The 22416-nt window shown below is 38.0% G+C and overlaps 1 long non-coding RNA gene across 1 annotated transcript; it reads right to left on the bottom strand.

The window, feature by feature from the left end:
- Positions 1-5292, bottom strand: LOC107046702. The gene is made up of 7 exons (XR_001461593.1): positions 4429-5292; positions 4253-4341; positions 3553-3679; positions 1366-1526; positions 1095-1281; positions 816-1011; positions 1-736 (listed from the first exon to the last, which is right to left on the bottom strand). It is a non-coding gene; the product is annotated as an uncharacterized LOC107046702 (long non-coding RNA).
- Positions 5293-22416: the final 17124 nt, after the last annotated feature.

The raw sequence follows: 22416 nt of genomic DNA, 5'->3' as shown, positions 1-22416 counted from the left end.
TCATTCTAAGAAATGTTCAATGTTTCCACCATTTATATGAAGCCATAACTCCAGCCAACGTCGAGAGGTTCGCCCGATAGAACGAAGGAAGTCAGCTGGAATGCTCACAATCATACTTCTGATGCGCCTTTGCAAATCTACAGGTAATCTTCGTATCACTAGAACTGGGCGCGCGCTTCGCGCGCCTATCATCCGCCGGGAGGCTCCAGATATTACGGTATCATTATTATCATTATAATTATTATTTATTGAATCCCCTGTTAAAAAATCGAGTGTAACGTTTTGTATAGAAAACGTTCAATCAACAAACAGATTGCTTCATTTGTTATTCTCCAATTATAATTTTATGATAAAAGGAATTAATTGAATACATGATATACTTCAAGATATCATTTACCTCTCATAATTTTTTTTTTTCTAAATGATTGAAATGAAAATGATTTAATATTTTAATCGTAGTCTTCGTTGTAGTTATCTTCACCCTCTTGATGAGATTTTTTTTGCTTCTTATATTTTCCCTTTTTCGATGTTGATGGAGAAGATTCATTGTCATCAAGTTTTTGTCTCTTTTTATTAGTATACTTCACGCCAGAAGTTGAGGGGGTGCCATTATTCACATCATCATTGACAGACAAATTTAAAAATTCATTTGCCAACAGTAAGGACCTCTTGTTCATAGTTGGATCATCTATTTTCTCCATATCGGATATTTTGTTCATCAAAAAGTAGGAATTTTCTGAACAAAAAAATCAAATTTCAAGATTTAGAACATGATGATTCAGTAAAGGAGAATTTTTCCTTTTCAGGCTATGTACCATTATTGTTGTTCATTTTTCCTAAGAGTTGTACATGGTCTCCTATTTTGAATGGATTAGAGAAGTTCTCCATTAGCAGTATCTGTACTGGTAGTTTCAATTTATTTTCTGCAATGCATCCCTGGGGATGTAGTATCTTTTTTACTATTTTTATGTTTATTTATTGCGAAGTTAGTTTTTATGAAGCCAGTGATTCCTATCGAAGAATTCCTCAATTATTTTATTATAATTTTTCGTTAATTATTATAATTGTGGAAATTGTTTCACTCAAATACTCACGAATTGTTTTTCTCGTAGGAATTTTCAGTATAGATAAGTCGAAGGTTTGAATTTCATCGGGTTTTATATGGTGTTTCCCTAACATGGTTATTTCAGTGTTTGAGTTTATCGTCAGCTCTATTGGTAAATTACCGATATTGTATCGTTCATTCGTTGGTCCAGCAGTGGTACCATTAATATGCAGGATCTATAAATAATCAAATGATAATCATTTACTTTAGTTTTCAGAGATAACTTCGTTAGTTGATTTAATATTCTATTTGAAGATTACCGAATGGGTTTTAATTAGAGATTCCACTCGTCTAGCTTGATCATTCCAATGCGACGATTTTCATGGATGTATCATCATTACTGATACTGAAGGACAGAACATAGATATCTCCTTTCACGAATTGAGGTGCTTCGGTTCTATCAACAAATCTTATGATTTCGCTGGAATTATTCAAGGAAAGAGATTATGTAGAATTATATCATGAGGTATCAGAGAAAAAAAGAAAAAATTCTGGCTCTGCAACTCTAAATTGGGGGAAAAAAAAGATGCAACTGTATCCAGCAGTCGCTAAAGTATGTGTAAACATCTTGGCACGCGATATCAAAATTGAAACGTAGAGTTCCGATGATTTTATTTATCCTTTTTTTAGAAAAACATGGGCGATATCTCGAATCGAAAATGAGACTTCGAACATGGCGGATATATCGAACGAATGGAGAAAGTAAGATGGTTTTCATGAGTACAATCGGCTTGCGGCGCATTTTCATGAGACCCGTCAAATAAACAGAAGAGAATTGAATACCACACTGAGAGAAAAACAAGCACGTTATCGAACAAGTCTTGTTTGGGCCAACAAAATCGCTAGTTGAAAATTGTCAAAAAGAATTTGTTTGGTTCGAATTTGAAAGTCTCAAATATGAATAATTGGTCTGCTTTCGACAGCAACGAAATATTTGGCTCAGGAGGCGGATAATTCACACCAGACGGTGCCTTTTCAGGATGAAAATATCTCGTATAGAGGAAAATTTATCAACAAATATTTTATCCCTAAGTTACAAGATTGACTGGCTATCATATCATTATTATTGTTTCATTTAAGGGTTCATTTCTTGTCTGTGATTATTAGACAGCCGAAACGAAAAACTACTATCCCTTGTTCCGCATAAAACAAAGATTTTTCGTGTGCAAAATACGTTTGAGAGTATCGAATAATGAAGGAGTAGTGCTAGAAATGACACTTCTTGCGTGTACAGGGAATGCAATTTTTTTTTAACTACTAAATCTATTTTTGCGATAAAAATTTTTTATTCCGGCGCACTCTCTGTATGTTTGGCACAAAAAAATCTTTTTTGATAATTTTCAAACAAATATTTTCTTGGCACAAAAAGACTTGTTTGAGAACTTCATTGAACAATCATTGATTTTTCAATGAACGCTTGAATTTCCAAACTTTTCATGAAAATTGAACATCAAATACAATTCAATTTTCAATAGATTGAGAGTTTAGAAAAGTTGTTGCCTGAATTTTCAAAATTTTCAACGTTTTTCAGTGCCGCCACATATGAAAAAATCTTGTAGAAATTTCCTATACGGATTGCGTATAAAAATGCTATAGAATTTCCGTATGCGATATTCGGATATTTTTATACAAATATTCTCTATACAAATTATTTCTATACATATTTTTTACATAAATTTTTGTTTTCATACGAAAGATGTCTAAACGCTCCAGAGAAAAATGTAGAGAAATGTCACAATTTAAAAAATTTCGAAGACTGAACTGTGAAGTTTGCATTCTGCATGTGACTTCTGTGCACTGAGACCCTAGCCGACGGCTTGATAAATATCCGACTTTTCGTCTCCAAACGACAATGTCATAACTCCTCGAGGGAGAAAAACTACTCTTCACTATCTAATTGACAAAGTCTCAATACTTAAAACCATCACGCATAATATTTTCACATTCGCTGGCAATTCGTATCTTTTTCTCGGGCGTATCCTGACGGATGGATGAAGCAAACGCAGTGTGGAAGAAATTCAAGTTAAAAAGGGGAAAGTGAAAAAACAAAAAAATCTGAAACTTGAAGACACGCCAGGGGGATAAAATCGAAGAGAAGCATTTTGCATGACACGCGAACAAAACCCCGGGCCATTGTAAGGTGGCCCTATTGTGTGTATACTGTTGTAGCATATCCGAATGTTACAACGCATACCAAATAAATAATATTTCAGCATATCTTACCTTGCCCATATCCTTTACCCATAGCTCCAATCATTAAAGGAGTGAGAAATTGTGTTCGTCATCTTTATTTTTGCTAACGAATGGAATTTTTGTGATGATGTATTTTTAATTTAATTCAATGAATTTAAAAATGAAAACGTCCCCCTCATGGCAAATATTTTTTTCACGAACTAAAATTCTGGATTCTTTTTCCAAACTTACTATTTTTAATTACATTAACTTACATAAGTCTGTCTCCACTACGAATTTTCTTCATTTCGTCGGTTGAAGTATATGGAAGATCGTTATCATTTTCGCCTTCCGTATTCCTTTCACTTTTGTTGTGATTTTGCTCTGGATCATTATCATCTTCTAATAGGAAAATGAACATTATGCAATAAATACAATATATTTATAATGTGTATACTCTACGTTGGCTCGATGAATCCGAATTATTGTCCGGAATATCCATTTTTTATTATCACTTGAATTTTCCGTAGAAATGACGTATTGGGAATATGGTTAAAATTTTCTATTGCTTCAACTTCAAATTGATGGTAACAAATGGGAGTTGGAGGAGAAACAAATGTTCGCTCTGAAGTTGATTTCAATAAGGGGAGGGGGGTTGAGAGGCTTTGATTTTCTGGTGAATAATATCGAGACAAGGAAGTAGTTCCAATCATGTTGCGCGGGTTAGGTGACAAGCGTAGGATAGAATGCATGGAATAAAATAAAACGTTTTATGATCTTCTCTAAGTCCCAATATCTTTTTCGCCTAAAAAGGAAGATACCGGAGTTTGAAGGATCAAAAAACGTTCTACCCTCCCCTAGGAGTCGATTTTTTTCACATTAGATGAGATGTAAAAACACACGATATCCTCCTAGGAATAAATTCGGCATAGGAGCAGGTGATAGTAATGATGCGATATGTTGTATTAGGCTCACCCAGTGCTAATTCACTCAAGGCTGTTCTCATTATTTTCCGATGATACATTCAACCCGTTATCAGAAGGCTGTTTTTTCCACAGGCTGATCTGATAAAACATTCATATGACGAATAAAAAAATATTTCATTACGTATATATTAAATAGGTTCAAGTAGAGATAAGCTGTCAACTCACGTTTTGATTTCTGACAGAAACAATAGATCTAGTTGGTCAATTGGAGTAATGTACTTCAGAAGAGTTCGTGAAAATTCATTTTGGAACGGTTGGTTTCATATGAGGCTGTCGTTCCTTATTTTTTCTTCTTTCCGAACATTCCAATTCCTTTTAAGTGTATTTCCGTCAAATTATCGATATAATTCTTTGAATACAAACTTTTTCACTGTTTTCTTCTTACGTTGATTTCCGACGTAAACTTTTAATGATTTCCACGATCGTACTCGCGACAATGCAACGTAAAGTTGTCCGTGATTAAAAACATCTTTCCTCAAATCGATTCCAATTTTATCAAATGTTTGACCTTGTGATTTATTTATTGTTATTGCGAAAGCGATTTTAATGGGAAACTGTGATTTTAATGGGACGCTCTGATTTCGGATCAACATGACGATACAGAATTGTCTCAATCGTAGTTCATAAGGTGGTAAAGTAGCTGGGGCAAGAGTATTTAGATATTCTGGTAGCAAATCTAAATTAATTTCATCATTTCCATTGTAGTTTTCGGCACTATCTACACTCATATATATCCGTTCAGTATCAATATCAAGTAGTTCAACCACTTGTTTATTGATCGTCCACATCGATATTTCTAGCCGCCAGAATAGCACACCGAGTAGCTTGTTTGTATTTTTTCTCTCTTATTAATGAACCATAAATATTTTCTGCAATATCCGTATCTTCATAGTCGATGCAATCTTCTGGGAGTTCTACATTATCTTCATTATCATTCATACTACCATTTCCAATTTGTAATAAAAAATGAGAAAATTCAATTTCTTCAGGTAATGTTCGCATATTAGGAGTAAGATAAAATTTCTGGAAAAGTGGCCACAAGGAACTGTGCTTGATTGATAAATTGACCATTTCTCAACGTGTTCCCCCTATGTTCAGTGGTATAAGTTGACGGAAATCTCCACCCAATACCATGATTTTGCCGCCAAATGGTAGATTATTCCCCATCAGATCAGTTAACAGTCGATGGATTCCCTCTAATGCATAGCGAGGTGCCATTAGAGCTTCATCCCAAATCAAAACGTTCACATCTTGGAGTTTTTTGCGTCCTTCGTTCCTTTTTTTATTTGTGAAATTGAGTCCGCATACAAAGGAACCGATCAGCCGAATGTCTTATGAACCGTTTTACCGCATGGTAGTAATGTTGCGGCGATACCTGTGTAAGCTGTTGTAATTGCTGATTTTTTATTTCCCATCAGTAGATACCATAAGGTGATATATAAATACGTTTTTCCAGACCCTCCAGGTCCATCAATGTAGAACAATTTGTACTGATGAACCGACGGATTTTCTACACAACTTAAGATAATGTCAATCGTTTGCTTTTGGTACTCCTTTAATTTCGCGTAATATTTCAACCCTGTTTGCAGAAGATTTTCATAATAATTTTCATCCGGAATATCCAAATCAGTTACTTGAATTTGTGGCATCGTAGGGTAATCTCTTATATTTTTTCCTTCGTCTTCAAGAAAATGATAAATTTGTTGCAGCGCTTTTGTTTGGGCTTGACATACGGATAAATTTCGAATAAAATCCTCTGACATTGCAATCTTGAACTCTTCCCATAGTGTTTCTGGATATAGTGGATGACAATGGATCAAAATATGAACGAAAAGTCTACGAAGTTGCAGAGGCATCATCCACACTTCCGCTTCATGCATTGCTCTACTCCATTCTTGATCATCGGCTACTAAACCAAGCTCTATGCATGCGTCGGTGAATGATGTACGTAATACTCCATTAATCGTTCGTAAATCCTCAAAACTTGTTGCTCCTTTAACCGTCAATAATAGTAATCTCAAATGATATAATTCCACTTGCGATGGATCGACTGAATACATTCTACCAATTGTATTAAAGTGTCCTTTTCGTTTAGTCCAATGAAAAACATCTCGATTATTTATTTTAGTTTTTCTGAATGTGTAATATGATGAAATGTCCACACACAGATATTTTCTAGCATCCTTGTCACGTGCGTTCAATGCAAAGTAATCGATAAGCATATTCTTTTGTTCTGCAATGTTATCCATAGTAATTTCTTCACCTCCGGGATTTATAGTTATATTTTGCTGTTGTGGAAGATGGACCGGCAAACGGAGAACGGCGTGACTTTTTTTATGTAGTTTTTTATTCAAAATCCTATAGGCAGCTTCTACTGGGCCAACATATCGTGCCTCTATATGCTCATTAATTTCATCATAGATAACTTCGTTAACATTCCTCGCAGTTCCTTGCATTGTGACAGTTGCTGCATCATGTCCTTTATAAATATACTTGAACAAATATTTTACGGATTTTATACTTGAGACTACCTCGACATTGCAATGACAATTGAATTTGAGTAATAAATTTGGGGAAAATGAAACAACATATCGATTGTCCACTACATATCCTTTCGGTCGATGGTGATATTTCCCAGTATTTCGTCGCTTATACAATGGATAACCATCTTCATCCATAATCGTTTCGGAATTGAAGGGTTTTGGAAATTTTTTGGAACATTTTCCATCTTTGAGTCACCAATCCCCACATGGACCATGTATCATGTTTTGCATTATTATGCGGTATAGTTTTTTATTCTTCTTAGGATCGGGTATCTCAGCAGAAATCATTCTATCTACAACTTCCGGGCAGGTTATTTTATAATTTCTCTGCAGTGTGACCCATAAATGTACATGAGGTAAACCTCGTTTTTGAAATTCAATTACGTAAATAAATGCTTGAACTTTTCCACAAAGATCTTCTTTAGTGATCATTTCTAAGAGAGCATCTACTTTGAGATTGAAAACACGTGCAACAATATCGGGTCGATCACAAGAAAGTCGTCCTTCTACATTTTCATAAATTTCCCTCCAATGTGGGTTACACGTCAAAGTTATAAAGGCTTCCCAAATTTCCGTACAACGGCCATAGCATCTTGCTAATTTTGAACGATCCAATGAACGTTGAAGGTAAAATAGTTATCCTTCCAACTGTACTGTTTAAACGCTGCGCCGTATCTCTCATATGATCGTTGACTCCTTGATAACTACCCACTTTGAGTTCTTCTTGATGTGTTCGACAATATTCAATTCTATCTCGTTCAATTTTCACATAATTATCAACGATCCACTGTTGGAATAATCGACCCCCACAATGAAAAGGATTGAATGAATCTCGGAGTGCAATCAAATTTTTTATGTACGCCGAACGTCAAATTCGTTTAGAACTACGCAGACGATGTAAATCTTTATGCCAACCATCCGTTCCATAAGGATAGAAGAGTGGATAAACCCATGGTTCAACTCTGGGATTCATCGAACTGACACATTCCAATTCGTTTGTAGACTGATTCTTGACTGTCACGTAAGTATCTGGAATACCACCATCTGCAGTGGGGGTGGAAATAGCAGCTACTTCATTACAACGTTGAGGATTACAATGACCTGCTTCTACACCGCGTTTTGGAATGAAAACCATTTTCACTTCTGGCATTGGTTGTCCACTCCTCTCTGACTTCAATTCCAATTTTTCAATTTCTTCCCTCATCATTTGATAGGATTTCGCAAAAGAATTCACTTTTCGAATTATTCTATCAAGTATTCGTAATAGAGTACAATTTAAATCGGGATTATATTCAATTCGGTTCCTATTTGCTTCGGAAGGATCCATAATGAATAACTGTCCAAAGGATGCGATTTGGTTCAGTTCTGGCAGTATTGCAGTATTTATTTGCTAATAAATATTTCCTCTGATTTTAACACAGTATGGTCCTGGTCGTCTTCCATTGAAATTCACCAAATTGGCAATAAACGAAGCAAATGATAGAGAAGTATTATAACTTCGAATATCATTCAAGAAATCTATTGAATACTCATGAGAACCATCAAATAAGGAACGAAGTTCGCTCGGGAATTGATTGAAAGAGGCCACTGGAACAGCACCATGACTGCAACAATCATTGAATGATTTTTTTCCATGTGATACAATTTCGCCCTTGAAGTGGTTAGCTTGACAATAACAACATCGATTATCCATTGGTCCGAGATAATTCTCTTGCATACTATTATTCTGCGCTCTTTTTTCTTCTGCCGTCATTTCTCTCCATTTTCTTACACGCTCAGAAATCGACATTGGTTCTCTTTTGAACTGTCGTCGTCTGTGACGTCTCCTGCGTTGTGCTTCATTTTTTTGTTCTCTTTGCCTCTGTTTAAAATTTCGCTGCATTTCTGGATTTCGAACTGCTCTTCGTTGTGACATCTCGATTTAACAGAATCATATAATTATAACCGAGATATAGCATAAAATATTACAAGAAGAGAAGGAATACCTTTAAGAGAGAAAGGATAAGTCCATACGAATACTGCTGAACAATGCACTTTTACCACAAAAGCATCATCTTTTAAAAGAATTTACAGATTTATGTTACGTACTGTAGGAGATCTGCAATACCAACAGGTAGAATTTTGACGGAAGATAAGAAGGGTTAACGACATAATATTCAACTTTGATATGTGCCTAATTTCATATTCATCGTGTCATCTTCATTCATCTTTTCTCTTTTTTTTTACTCTCTTTTTTTTTTATTCGATTCGAAGTACACACGTAGAGGTCATCATCACTAAAAAACTAAAAAATTATTAAGCGTTGCCCGAACAGCTATCAATGTCGATCTACGAAGATGAGAAAACTGAGATGATTTGTTGTTTATGTTAATTTACAGGTTTTAATTTTGAGGGATGCAGTTCTTCATGGAGAGAATTCATTCCCTGATTATAATTTCCACCCAGAATTGCTCCGTTATCGCCGAGTCAGTCGGTTTGAATGGCGTATCAATGAATTATGGCAAATTGAAAATTAATGTCAAAAAGAAAAAGAATCAAACAACAAACTTTAATATGGTAATTTTTGAAAATTAATATTACCATACTGACAATATTTGTTATACCATATTATACCATATACACTATACTATATATATATGCTATATTGTATAATACAATATAGCATTGTATTATACAATGCTTGAATAGCGGAATAGAGGCTTCAGAATTCATTACACTGGATTTTTTAAAAGTGGATTAATCAACAGTGCTCATGGAAATAGTATCCTATATCATAAGGCGATAAAAGTATTATCTGGCGAATGTGGCTTTATGATCTCGCCTTCGGCTCGGATTATAATCACATTCGCCAGATAATGCTTTTATCGCCGTGTGATATACGCTATTTTATGTCGTTGGGCCTGAAAACCGCGATCTAATTGAGCGAAGCGAGGTTAGAATCGCGTTTTATCGGGCCTAATGACGTAAATGTAAATTTCGCTGTGAGACAGAGGGTTTGCTTTCTGTACGATTGCGCACCACAATACTTTGCTCGATCTGTCAGGGATTATCTAAACATTCTTTTCCCCATCCGGTGGATGAATTATGGTGGTCTTGTTCAGTGGCCTTCTCGATCTCCTGATCTCACGATCCTCGATTTTTATCTATGGGTTCACATTAAAGATTCAATCTAATCGACACAATACCCGCAGATCAACGGCGCATCAGAAATGAAATCATGAACATTCCACCTGACGTACTTCCTTCGGTCATGAGGAACTTTCAACGTCAGCATAGAAGCTGTAATAATGCCTGAATGAAGATAGTTCTAGCATTTCCGATTTTTGTACGATATCTCATCGAAAATCGATGACGTCGTCGTGAAATATGGAATGATTGAATTTTTCTCGACAAGACAAACAAGTTTTTTGGGAATGAAAAATGTTGTTCCTATTTAGAAAAATTGACTCTATGCTCGTCACATAGAAATAAACTATGGGGGCCTGGATTCCATCAGACCTGAATTTCTCCCTTCAAAGTGTACAGCTTTCATTCGCCTTTTTTTTACTGCTTCATGTGTTCCTTAAAAAATTATGGACCCGTCCTATTTCAAATGAGACGCCCTGTATATTAATTGATGTGATTTGGCAGGGTAGGACAAGTAAAAAACGCCTTCCAAAGTAACGAATATTTTACACGTATTATACCATGTAATTTACGTAAATTTCAGGCATATATTTCAATTATCATTATCTGAATCACAAGGCTAAAACGATCTTGAAGATCAAGCGGGAGATGCAAGCAGAATACTTAACAGTGTCAATAGACAACAGCGTCGCAAGGATTTTACCTTCCAAGGGTCGAACGTCAGAAGCATCATAATTCAGGAAGTTTAACTGGGAAATTCAGGCAGAACAATTACAAGGCTGGAACGACTATAAATTGGGCGAAATGGGCAGAAAACTCTTCCGTTTGACACTTGTAACCATTAGACCATTGTGATTGTTCTGCTTACCTCACCCGTTTGACCCTGGCGATTGTGGTGCCTGCATCTTCTGATTGACCTTTAAGATGATCTTGCCTACCTCTGTTGTTTGACGGTTATCAGTAATGATCCTTGCGATCTTTTACGTTCGCGGAGTATTATCCTCGCAAGACGTGACCCTTACGTTGTTCGACCCTTGCAAAGCAAAACGGAGAGTCTTTCGATTATTTTTCACGATTTAAGATGGTTCGACCCTTGTGATTGCCTTTTGCCTGCCTCGCGTTTTCGACACTCTCAAGTGTTCTGCTTCCCTCTCCCATCTGATCTTCATGATTATTTCAGTCTTGTAATTGATATAATGATAATTAGAATATATGTCTGAAATTGACGTAAAATACATGGTATAGTACGTGTAAAATACTCGGTATTTTGAAAGGAGGATTTTACTTGGCCTGGGACTAGTGGTGCATTTTAGGAATGATGTATACAGTGAAATAGCATATCAATTAATTGTGAGGTATTTTTCCAAGCGCGTCTGCGGGATTCTCCACGAACTTCCAGCGACCCCTTTGGATTCTCTCAACCCGGAATTAGAACGACGGGAATAACGAGAGGAGACAAAATGCGAAAAAGGGCGCCAGTCCTTTTAACCGCCAAAGGACAAGGTCCCACCGTTGAGCCGCGTTCCACGACTAGCTCAGATAACCGCGGAAGCGTGTGGGAACAGGCTACAATGAGCGTTAATCAACAATATGCAAACTTTTACAAAACAAAAAGAAATATATTTTTAATCCATGAGTTAAAGTTGATCTTTTACACGTGTGGGAGGGGACTCCCGCGAGCAAAGACGCTATACAAAAAAAAAAAAATTTAATTAACCTAGTGATGTTAACTAACTAAAAGAAATAGTAATAACTTTAGAGATGCGTGGGGGACGCTAAGACGCGAGGATCACCCGTAAGTAAGCGACGACGACGCGAGAGCCACGACACAAAAAGTTATTGGGGAAGATCGACATAACAAATGAGTTAGGACTAGTTTTTCCCCACAAAGAAAAATTAGTAATAATGATCAAGTAGAAATACTCATAATAAAATTACATCATGATGTAGCTGAAGGCTACAGAGTGCCGCGTCACAAGCAGACTCTAGTACATTCTCAAACGGCCCCAAAATGGGCGCCGGAGTGCATTCACTTCTGGGAGTACGCGTGCACTCACAACAAAATTAGACGCTCACCGTGATTTCGCGAGAACACCAGGCAGACTCGTCTGGACCCTCAGTACGGCGACGTCGGAAAATAAAGCCGGAACAATCGGGCACAACACCACAAAGTATTTTACTTTTTTGTTCGGTCAAATAAGCTCGGAGAGCGAAAGAAACTTAAATTGCGCAGAGCGACTTTAGTTGAACGAATCCCAGCGAAGAGTGTTCGTCGGGGCCGTACATCGCCCCGAGGAATCCCTCAATTTCTCCTACCCCCACCCGATCACGTGATGGAGTGCGACGAATCCAGGTGATTCGACAATTTTGACTTTCGGATTTTAGAAATGGTTCTAATTCACAATTCCTTAGTCCCAGAAACTGAGACTTGCGTCTCGCGGTCGGTGGATGTGATCCGCGTTGAGCGGCGCAGAAGCCAACATAATCCGATGCTCCCTCAATGTTGTAGCATCGGTTTTTTACTAGACGGCCTTGTGCCGTCGATCCATCGGTGAGGTGGTGGGGGTTCGCACGTAGAGGCCNCACAATTCCTTAGTCCCAGAAACTGAGACTTGCGTCTCGCGGTCGGTGGATGTGATCCGCGTTGAGCGGCGCAGAAGCCAACATAATCCGATGCTCCCTCAATGTTGTAGCATCGGTTTTTTACTAGACGGCCTTGTGCCATCGATCCATCGGTGAGGTGGTGGGGGTTCGCACGTAGAGGCCTGAGATGCCTGCTGGCGTGCGACGATCGTCTTTCGCGTCCTTCGTGGTGTGAGTCTCCCAGACTCGGTGCGTGCGTGCTCGTCGGTGTGCTGCTCCTCAGCTATAGCGCCGTCTTGTAGCCATTCCCGATGCTCCGCTCCACTCCCCTGGTCGCGAAGCTCCCGTAACCCACGGTGAGGGCGATTGACAGAGTTCGAGAGAATAATGGAAAGAAGGTAAATGAAATAAATAAAATAAAATGACAGTTGTGGCTCTGGGTGATCCGAACTCCTCGCTGGGGTAAAAGACTAATTTTTCCCCCATGATCCGCGGTCAGTTCAGGCGAGGGACAGTACATGATTGTTATCATGTTACATAATATAAAAATAGTAAATAATTTTTTTATTCATATTTCTTTCCTACTATCATTACGGTTTTATAGGCTCCTCATTCGCCTGCCTTGCCTCTCCTACTTCTCTCTTCTGATTTTTATCTGCGTTACCATGGGCCGTTTTACTCTCAACTGTATCCCATTCGGGCTAGGAATGCACGGGAAACTATGGAAAACCCCAGTCGTACAGCCGGCCAATTGTGCAGAGCCCTAATGTGCCTTCGTGTCACACTGACTAGAGGGGCACATTAGGTCACTACACCGTGCTTACCTTCCGAAATTTTTGGGCGAAGGTGTTCCTAAACGTTCACCCATCCAAGTACTAACCGCGCTAAACGCAATTGCACTCACATGTCCGCCGGAGCAACACTAGCACTATCACTGTAAGGACTTATGACTAACTAAATATCTATTTACACGATGTACAGAGAGATTAGCATGAGCAGAGGGCTCAAACTGATGGTGAACAGTGGGTTCGAGTAGTACAACGCTTAGAGCCTGCAGGATCTGTATGGAGATTTTGGAGTCTCCTTTCGGGTTCAGAGATGTGTACTGCGGTTTCATCCAACCACCAGTACTTCTTCCTCAGCCTGTCGATGTCTTCATAATCCCGCACAGGGATAGCTGTCGAGTAGACTTTCTGGCGATCTGGGTCCTAGATCATTGGTAGTTTTTTGTTTGCTGTATGAGTGATATAAAACAGGGACATTATTTGCGTCTTGAATAATACCCACACGATCAAAATCTGTGAATGTTTGAGGCTGGGTATATCCTAGCTTGACAGCAAGGTTCGTCCTGATCGGATCAACGTTGTGTTGTGACTGGACTATGTCATTTTTGATTGTGGTTATTCCAGCATAATAGTCGCTGGTGAGACGGTGTATGAAATTGTCAACTTTCGGCACGTTGGCAACATCATATAGAACTTTGTTGCTCACTCTTTCCCTGAATTCCGAGCTGGCTGATTTATAGCGATCCAGGGATGCTCTTAGGCAGGATTGTTCCAAGGTGCGGATTTTTTCCATCTGGTTTGCGCTGATGTTCCACCATATAAGTGCTACGTATAAAAGCAGGGGTCTGATCAAGAGCAGATAACACCTCACTCCGGCTCTCTTCGAGATATTTTTGGAACGAAATAATTTTTCCAGAGACTTGAAGCATTTTTTAGCTTTATCCACTAGGATATTGGTGTGTTGTCGAGCATCCTATGAGTTGATAAATGTGGAGACCCAGGTATCTAACAGTTTTTTTTCTCGGAATGATCATTTCCTCTCTGGAGTCTGGGTAAAAGGTTTTAATGGAAAAAGAGTTTTTATTTCTTTTGTTGGGTTGGCTGAGGACGTTGTGTACCCTACAAATGCGGATGGACTCATATTTTTGTGTGCTCATTCGGAGATTCCACATGCAGTAATAGTTATTAACTTTATTGACTAGAATTTCTAGCTCATTCTGGATGGTTCTGACGTTCTTTCCAACTTTGTAAACAATCAAGTCGTCAGGATAAGCAATGGATGATGATCTTCCGCCTTTATTCATCTCGAATGCGTTCAGAATGTCGGCAGTATAGATGGAGAAGAGGAAGAGTGAGTTGACTATGCTTTGTTGTAAACCTTCGGTGATCTAGAACACCAGCGAAGAAGTGGCCTTCCCATCCTTCACCTGAAAGCACGTGTCTTTGATCATATCCGATATCATGTTTTCGCTTTTTTCGAACAAAGTGGTGTAGGGAGTAAACCACCCTCGAATTTAACTTAATTCATTACCAGATGAATATTTGATTTCTTCTTGGGCGATCACAATTCTTGAAGTAAGTAATGAATAATGGTGTTGTTGGATTCAAAAAGGGGGAAATGGGGGGGGGGCAAAGTGGAACGCTTATGTAAAGTGGAATAATCGTCTTTTTAGGCTACAATATTGATGCGAACTTTTTTTCGTATCTCGGATCGCTTACTCGCAAAATTATAATAAACGAAAACGTTGTAACTATTTTTCCCTATCATGAACCCTAAGAGTATTAATATCTCATTAACGGCTAGATGTGGGGAAAAAATTTAAAGAAAAAATTATATGACTAATTTGATGGGGAATGTTTTTAATTTGATTCATTTCGGTCTGTCACCATCAAGTTTGTTGATCAATGCATCGGAGTGCGCCGACACCTCGCATAAATGCTGGCGCGGTCCGCTTTGCTCTTCCCCTGATAACTCTTGCTCTATCGTAATATGCGAAAAAAGATACAAGACCAGATATGTGTATTACTCCATGTCAGTCGTCTTTAGTTTGAAGCATTTCTTCTTATCTGTAATCGTTTATGTGATATGATTGTATAAACAATGAAATTATATATAACAATACCAATAACCGTAATATTTGTGTTTTACGACTTTGGATTAGTCGTAATCAACAGAGTTATTTTTGTACATTTCATTTTCGGGATTAAACCGCGGTGGGTGTATGCTCTATCCAGAAATATTTTTCTCTGCTATCAGGTCTTGACGATAAAAGTATGGCCAGTCTAATAAAAGAAAGGATAAGGAAAACACTCTCGTGCCCAGCCAGTGTTTTGTTGTGATTAACATCATTAGTTCACTTTGGCACTTTCGAAACACCAGATATGGAACTATTGTGTATATCGTGTATATCGTGAAAATTTAAATATAGTTAGAACGAGGGCGGAAAAGTATTTTGGAGAGACATTTAGATAATTATTACACGCAGAAATGAGAGTCAATCCTATGAACTTTATTCAATTACTGCTGAAAAAATTTCAAGCGATGAATATTCCGGAATCACCTATAAATAATGAATAAATCCAATTGAAAAAGAGCACTGGGGAAGTTTTATCACATGCAATGAATGAGTATTCTGGCATCGAAGTGACGGTGGAAGATTCGTTAAACTTTGAGGAACCTCACAAAGACTGGGACATGGAGATAGTCAAAGACAAAGAATACGCGGATAAACTTCACGAACCGCCATTAGATCCTGATACTTGTACTAAAGATAGGAGAATTTGTCTTACGATTACAAATCTAGAGCTGTTGCATATTGGCGGAGTGGTAAGAAGAAAACAAATTTAAGCTTAGAATCTGTCAAGTACAAATTTCGAAAAGTAACTTCAATGCGGCAGTTGAGACGCTGGGCACATAACATTAATAAGGGGGGAGGCTATAAAAAAAAACTTGATCGGATTTGTAAATACACACTACAAAATTTCAAATCTGCTTTCAACGCTGGAATGATCGTACACGATTGTGACCTACGACGATGGGCATTACAAGCCCAAAAAGATATAGGTAGTGAGGATTTTCGCTTTAAAGCATCCGACAAGTAGATACGAGCATTTAAAAAAGCACATCGTATTGTCTCGAGAAAAATCAATAAATTTGTTACATTGAAAGCAATCGAAGACCGTCAAGTTCTAGAGGAAAAATCGGAACAGTTCGTTCAGGATGTGAAACAACGGATTGCAATGTACGGTTTATCAAATATATATAATTCTGATCAAAGCGGGCTTCAGTTTGAAATGCATTCAGGCACAACTTTGGCTGAAGAAGGTGAAAAACAAGTACAATGTGTCGTGCAATCCCTAACATCGACGACACCTAGTTATACTATTCAACCAACTATATCAGCCGAAGGGAAACTCGTCTCTCCACTCTTTTTAGTTTTGAAAGAACCAAGCGGTAATTTCGGTCCCAGAGTAGAGGAAAAACGGTTTCGTCCGGATAATGTATACGTAGATGTATCCAAATCTGGGAAACTGACTTCAGGTATGAGACTGTTGATTCGTCTAATACTTCGTTTCTTATTTATCCGTAATGATGACGTCGCTCCAATGATAACGTTCATTTGTTCTATTATTTTTTTCAGAACATTTCAAAACTTGGTTGCAATATGTTTTTGTTCCTAATGTTGATGCGAAAAGTCTATTATTGGTGGATTCATGGACCGGACACTGTTCTCCAATCGTGGAAGCTACCAAAACACGCAATAAGGATGTGGAGGTAATGACTATACCTAAAGGGACAACTGGAAAACTCCAACCACTCGATGTGTTTGGATTTAGAGTTTGGAAAAACTCCATAAGACATTTCTCTGATAGTGTTATATTAATGGATTATGATTTGAATTTACATTTAAAGAATAATGTCATCAAGTTGCAAACTCTAACTCATAATCAATTGTCGTCACCACGATAGGTCTATCTCTTCAAATATGCTTGGTACAGAAGTGGTTACGTAGAAACCAAACCAGATGAATTGGAAAATTCCGTCCATTTCGCATTCGGTGAATCTTGCAAGTCGCATTGCGAAATACCGGGATGTACGAATATTGCTATTATTCATTGCTCTTGGTGCAAGAAGTCATTATGTTTCAAACACTTCTTCGACGTCTATCATTATTGCAAAAAATATAATGAATAAATAAACGAGAAAAATTATAAGAAGGCCTCAAAATATGATTTTCTTACCGCCTTATGATAGGAAAAATAAGGAAACGTATGAATAGTGATGAGGTAGTGGGGATGGAGTGAAAGAAGAATAGAAAAAAAATGATAATGGAGTTGTCAGATCATTATATTCCTAGGTATGTAAAAATATAAATAAAAGTGATATTCTGAAAGAATATTCTTCAACATCCCTCTATCCTTTTTATGAATTTAGAAGAAGGGAGGTATTGGGCTGCACTGTATTTCATTCCTCCTCCAAAAAAAAAACAGTAATCCACAGAGGCTACTCCAGTTGTTCTTACAGTTCTCACCTGAATCAGGAAGAAGTATTTGTTGCAAAACATTTGTATATTTCAACTCTAATAGTTATTTTGTCATCCACTCTTTCTAAACAAATTGTCTTCTTTCGAGAAGGAATCCAATATCCATCCAATTATTATTTTTTTTAATTTCTCTATTTCATTGGGTTTATCGAAGTAGTTCTCGATTTGAAACCCCTCCTCTAGCCTGCCTCCCCTCCTTTACTTTTCCTCTCTTTGTTATCTGCGGTATCATGGCCGTCTTACTCTTAGCTGTACCCCATTCGAGCTAGGACTGCACGGGGAACCATGTAAAACCCCAGCCGCACAGCCGGCCGATTGTGCAGTGCCCTAATGTATCCATCTGTCACATTGACTAGATGGTGACACTAGGCCCCTACACTGTGCCTATCGTCCGTAATTTTAGTGCGAGCGAGGTGTTCCTAAGCGGTCACCCATCCAAGTACTAACCCGGCTCAACGCTGCTTAGCTTGGATGTCCGCCGGAGCAACACCTCACGCACCTAACCATTGCAGTCGGAATACATCCAATTACATTCTGGTAATGTGTGAAGTTATAGTCGAGGGTGGATTACCCCCTACACCCATTCTTTCGAAAAAATGCAAAAACCCGTATTTCCTACTTTTACTTACTCATTTAAAAGCCATTCATACTATTGAAATACGAGCGTTATTTTTTTTCACAAGATTTTTTTGGAATTGACCCTATTCAAATCTATTCAAACCTCTTCAAACAAACGTCATTTTTCATCATTTTTGTTATAGATTATCATGCATTTGGTTTCGTTCTAAAATTTTGAATGCCAATATATGAAACAGTCAAATGGTCCTGAAAACCTGTCAACTTCGGAGGTTGGTTGCAGCCCCTAAAAATCTTTATCTGTAGAAAAAAATATACGTATACCTTAGATTTTGATGGGGAATAACATATTTCAAGCTCATCGAAATCGGTGAGGGACACTCGGGACCGTTTCCTTGTCAGACTAGGACGATATCTATATTATTTTCAGAGGTGAATTGAGAGAGGTGAGATCTTCGTTTATTGATGATTATGCTGTTGACAGTTACTGATGATATTCGTATGGTATCCAGTAATTCCTGCCCTTGCGATGTGGGGAAGGTAGTATTTTTGTTATTGGGCGAACTATGGGCCATTACTGGTCATTTTAATGTGGTTAGTTAGCATCTGGATGATGTTATTAATTCTAAAAGTGTTGGTGGACACTTGTTTATTTATCGGGACAAATTGTTTAGTTAAATTGACTATTTCGGTTTTGAGGTCTAGGAGCAGTTTGAAGATGTCAGTCTCAGGTTCAATCCTTGATCTCTGCGAAGGTCTCGAAGTAGGTGGCGTTGGTCTCTGAGTTTTGGTGATGGGGGCACCAACTGGCTCTGTGTGGTGAAGACGAGGTTCAGCGGCATTAGTGTATGAGAATGCAGGGGTGAAGCGCCTGCTGCTGACCTCCACCGATCTCTGCTATATTTGCTGGTGCTTTTTGGTTGTCATCTTAACTAGCTCGAGAGACTTCTTATAATATGAGCAGCCCCTGTATTAGGTGTGCAAATAAGTTTCAGGACACTTTGCAAACAATTTAAAATTCATTTTCGAAAAAAAGTAAACTACATTTATTCATCAAAATAATCTCCATCATTTTGAATGACCTTCAGCCATCTGTTAGGTAATTCATGGATGCCATCCGCAAAGAAAATTTCATCTTGCGAGGCGAGGAAATTATCGACCTATTTTTGCAGTTCTTCAAATTTTTTGAATCGCACATCAGTCAATTTGTTTTGCATCTTCCGAAATAAGTGAAAATCAGTTGGAGCTAAGTTTGGTAAATACGCCGGGTGTGGCACAACTTCCCATCCAGGAGCCATTAACGTATCTTTGACCGGTTTACCCACATGAGGTCTGGCGTTGTCATGGAGCAATTTTACTGGACGTTTTCCTTTGCCAGTAAATGAACTTTTTTGTTCAATTTCTTGGTTCAATCTCATCAATTGCTGACGATAGCGATCGGCAGTAACTGTCTCGCCAGACTTCAAAAGGTCATAATGCAGTACGCCTTTCATATCCCACTATATACACAGCATGATCTTCTTACAGTGAATATTGCCCTTCGGTGTCGATGTCGTCGGCTCACCGAGGTTAACTCAATGATATTTGCATTTTAGATTATCAAAATAAATCCACTTTTCATCGCCGGTCACAATTTTCCACAATCAAGACGTTCTATGTTGCTTATTGTAAAGATTCAGACATATGTCAAGTCGGCTGTCTTTATTTTCTTGAGTCAAAAAGTGTGGCACCCACTTTGTTCCTTTTCGAATCTTTCCCATTGCGTTTAAGCGATAGGAAATGGTCTGTTGAGTTATTCCAAGCTGTGTTGCAAGTTTTTTTCCGTCTGGCAAGAGTTTTCATCCAGCAACGCTTGCAGTTCCTGGTCATCCGCCCTTACAGGGGCCCCGGTACGTTCACGGTCACTAACGTCGAAATCACTTTCTTTAAATCGCTTATACCAATACTCACATGTACTTTTAGATACAATGTTTTCCCCCAAAACAGAGCAAATCGATTAACATGCTTTCCTAACAGTTTTTTCTTGATGGAATTCACAGCGAATGCAGTGTCTAATAAATAGCTTATCGGTCTGAATGTTTTATCCACAGAATTTAAGTTTATGTTCATGACTCCCTTATATTTTGCGACTACATAACAAACCCCATCATATCATATGTAAGCGGTAACTTTGAATTACATTCATGGCACGGAATCGAAGTATCCTAAAACTTATTTGTACACCTAATAGTTCGCTGGGTGTCTCATCAGTCCACAATTTGCACATTTGAGTTGCTCCTCACTGGCAGTGGTCACTAGGGGACATTCACCAGACTCATGTTACTCACTACACTTCACACAGCGAAATGGCAGGTGGCAGTTTGAGCTAGCGTGGCCAAACCTGTGGCAATGTTTGCACTGAAACAATTGAGTTTCCTTGAGGTGCTCCCACTTGGGTTTCTGGGATGTCAGGTAGTTGACCTTCATCAACTCTGAGAGGTAGCTGTCATGGGTGATTTGAATAAGGTAGTGGGCAATCTCTGGTTTCTTTTTCTTGAATGTCACTTTAGCTACGCTTATCACAGTCACGTTCGCGAAGCTAAGGCTGTATATGTCATCTTCAATCTCTTTTCCTGAAAAATTTCCGCTTATTCTTTTAAGAACAATAGACTTGCGACGTTTGTTCTTTGGCGTATAGCAGTAGAAGCTCAGCCCCTTCATGTTTAATAGCTCTTTCATAGTCTCAAACACATTAATTTCAAAGGTTAGAATTGTCACATTTTTGGTGCCTTCAACTTGTCGTAATTGGAACTGCCCTTTATTAATACCATTGTCGTTCAGAAATTTGATCACTTCATGTATCGTTACATCATAGACATGGATGGATGGGGGTCTGATTCTCTCTATTTTGGCTTGAGTCTCCCCCTTTTTTTGGCTTTGTGGATGAGCCCTATCACCGTCATGGTCCACCAAAGGCTCTTCGTCCTCTCCGACACCTTCTAGAGATGAGAAGCTGTTCTTTCTCGAGGAGTTTTCACCATCTGGGTTCTTTCAATTACCATTGCTTCATTAACGATGTCCACGAACGATCTCCACGTTAATTTCTAGTTAGCAACCTAAAAATTCGTCAATCTTATTCTTTTTTATACGGCGCAAGCAAAACATGAATATTTTCCTTCCATTACTGCATTGAACAATAATATGAAATACAAAACATGATGATTTTTCCAACAGTTATATTTTTATGTAATGATGCTTGAATGAGTTTTTAATAATTGATTCATTAAAACAAAATGGAAGAGAAATTATTGAAAAAAAAACTTGAAAATTGTCATATCGGTAAGATTCCGAAAATCAAAGAGTTTGGAGGGCCTTATGGATGTGATAGTAAGAATCAAATGACATGTGCATAGGAAGGTCATGAGGATCAGATGCGATCATATGAGTGAACTCGAATAAAAAATTTAGATTTCACTTTCATCGATGATTTCTAATTATTTCTGAAATCCCCTGATTTGTTTATGATTTCTACTGATTTCCGATGATTTCTAAAAGTCATTAGAAATCACTACCGGAAATGGGAATCACTTGATTTCCAGTGATTTCTGGTGATTTCTTCCTTGATTTCCAATCGAGTGGTCCAGTGATTTCCTCAGTTACCCATCCCTCGAATGACACAAAAAGAGAATTTTTTAATACAAATCTAAGAGAACTTCAACAGAATTTTTGTGGATTTCCGATAAAAATTCCATAGAATTTCTTAGAGAAAGCCCTAGGTTTCTTCATTGAATTTTTCCATGTGTGATGTTGTAAAATTGTGAATTGATTCCGATAATGGACATTTTCGTGACAAAATACAAAGAAATCTTTTTTGTAGCTCATTGGAAAATTTCCACTGAAACAATGTCTGTTGTCATTTTCCCTCGAAGACAGTCGTGAAAGAAATATGAAAAAGATGTTTAAAAACAAAATTTCTGTTTGGAAAGCTTCAATGGAAAAACCTACCGGATTTGTATT

The sequence above is a fragment of the Diachasma alloeum genome, unplaced genomic scaffold (genome assembly GCF_001412515.2).
Source record: "Diachasma alloeum isolate Michigan unplaced genomic scaffold, Dall2.0 Dall_scaffold_01737, whole genome shotgun sequence".
Classification (NCBI taxonomy): Eukaryota; Metazoa; Arthropoda; class Insecta; order Hymenoptera; family Braconidae; genus Diachasma; species Diachasma alloeum.
The sequence above is the reverse complement of the archived record's forward strand: the minus strand, read 5'-3'. Positions and strand labels throughout refer to the sequence as shown.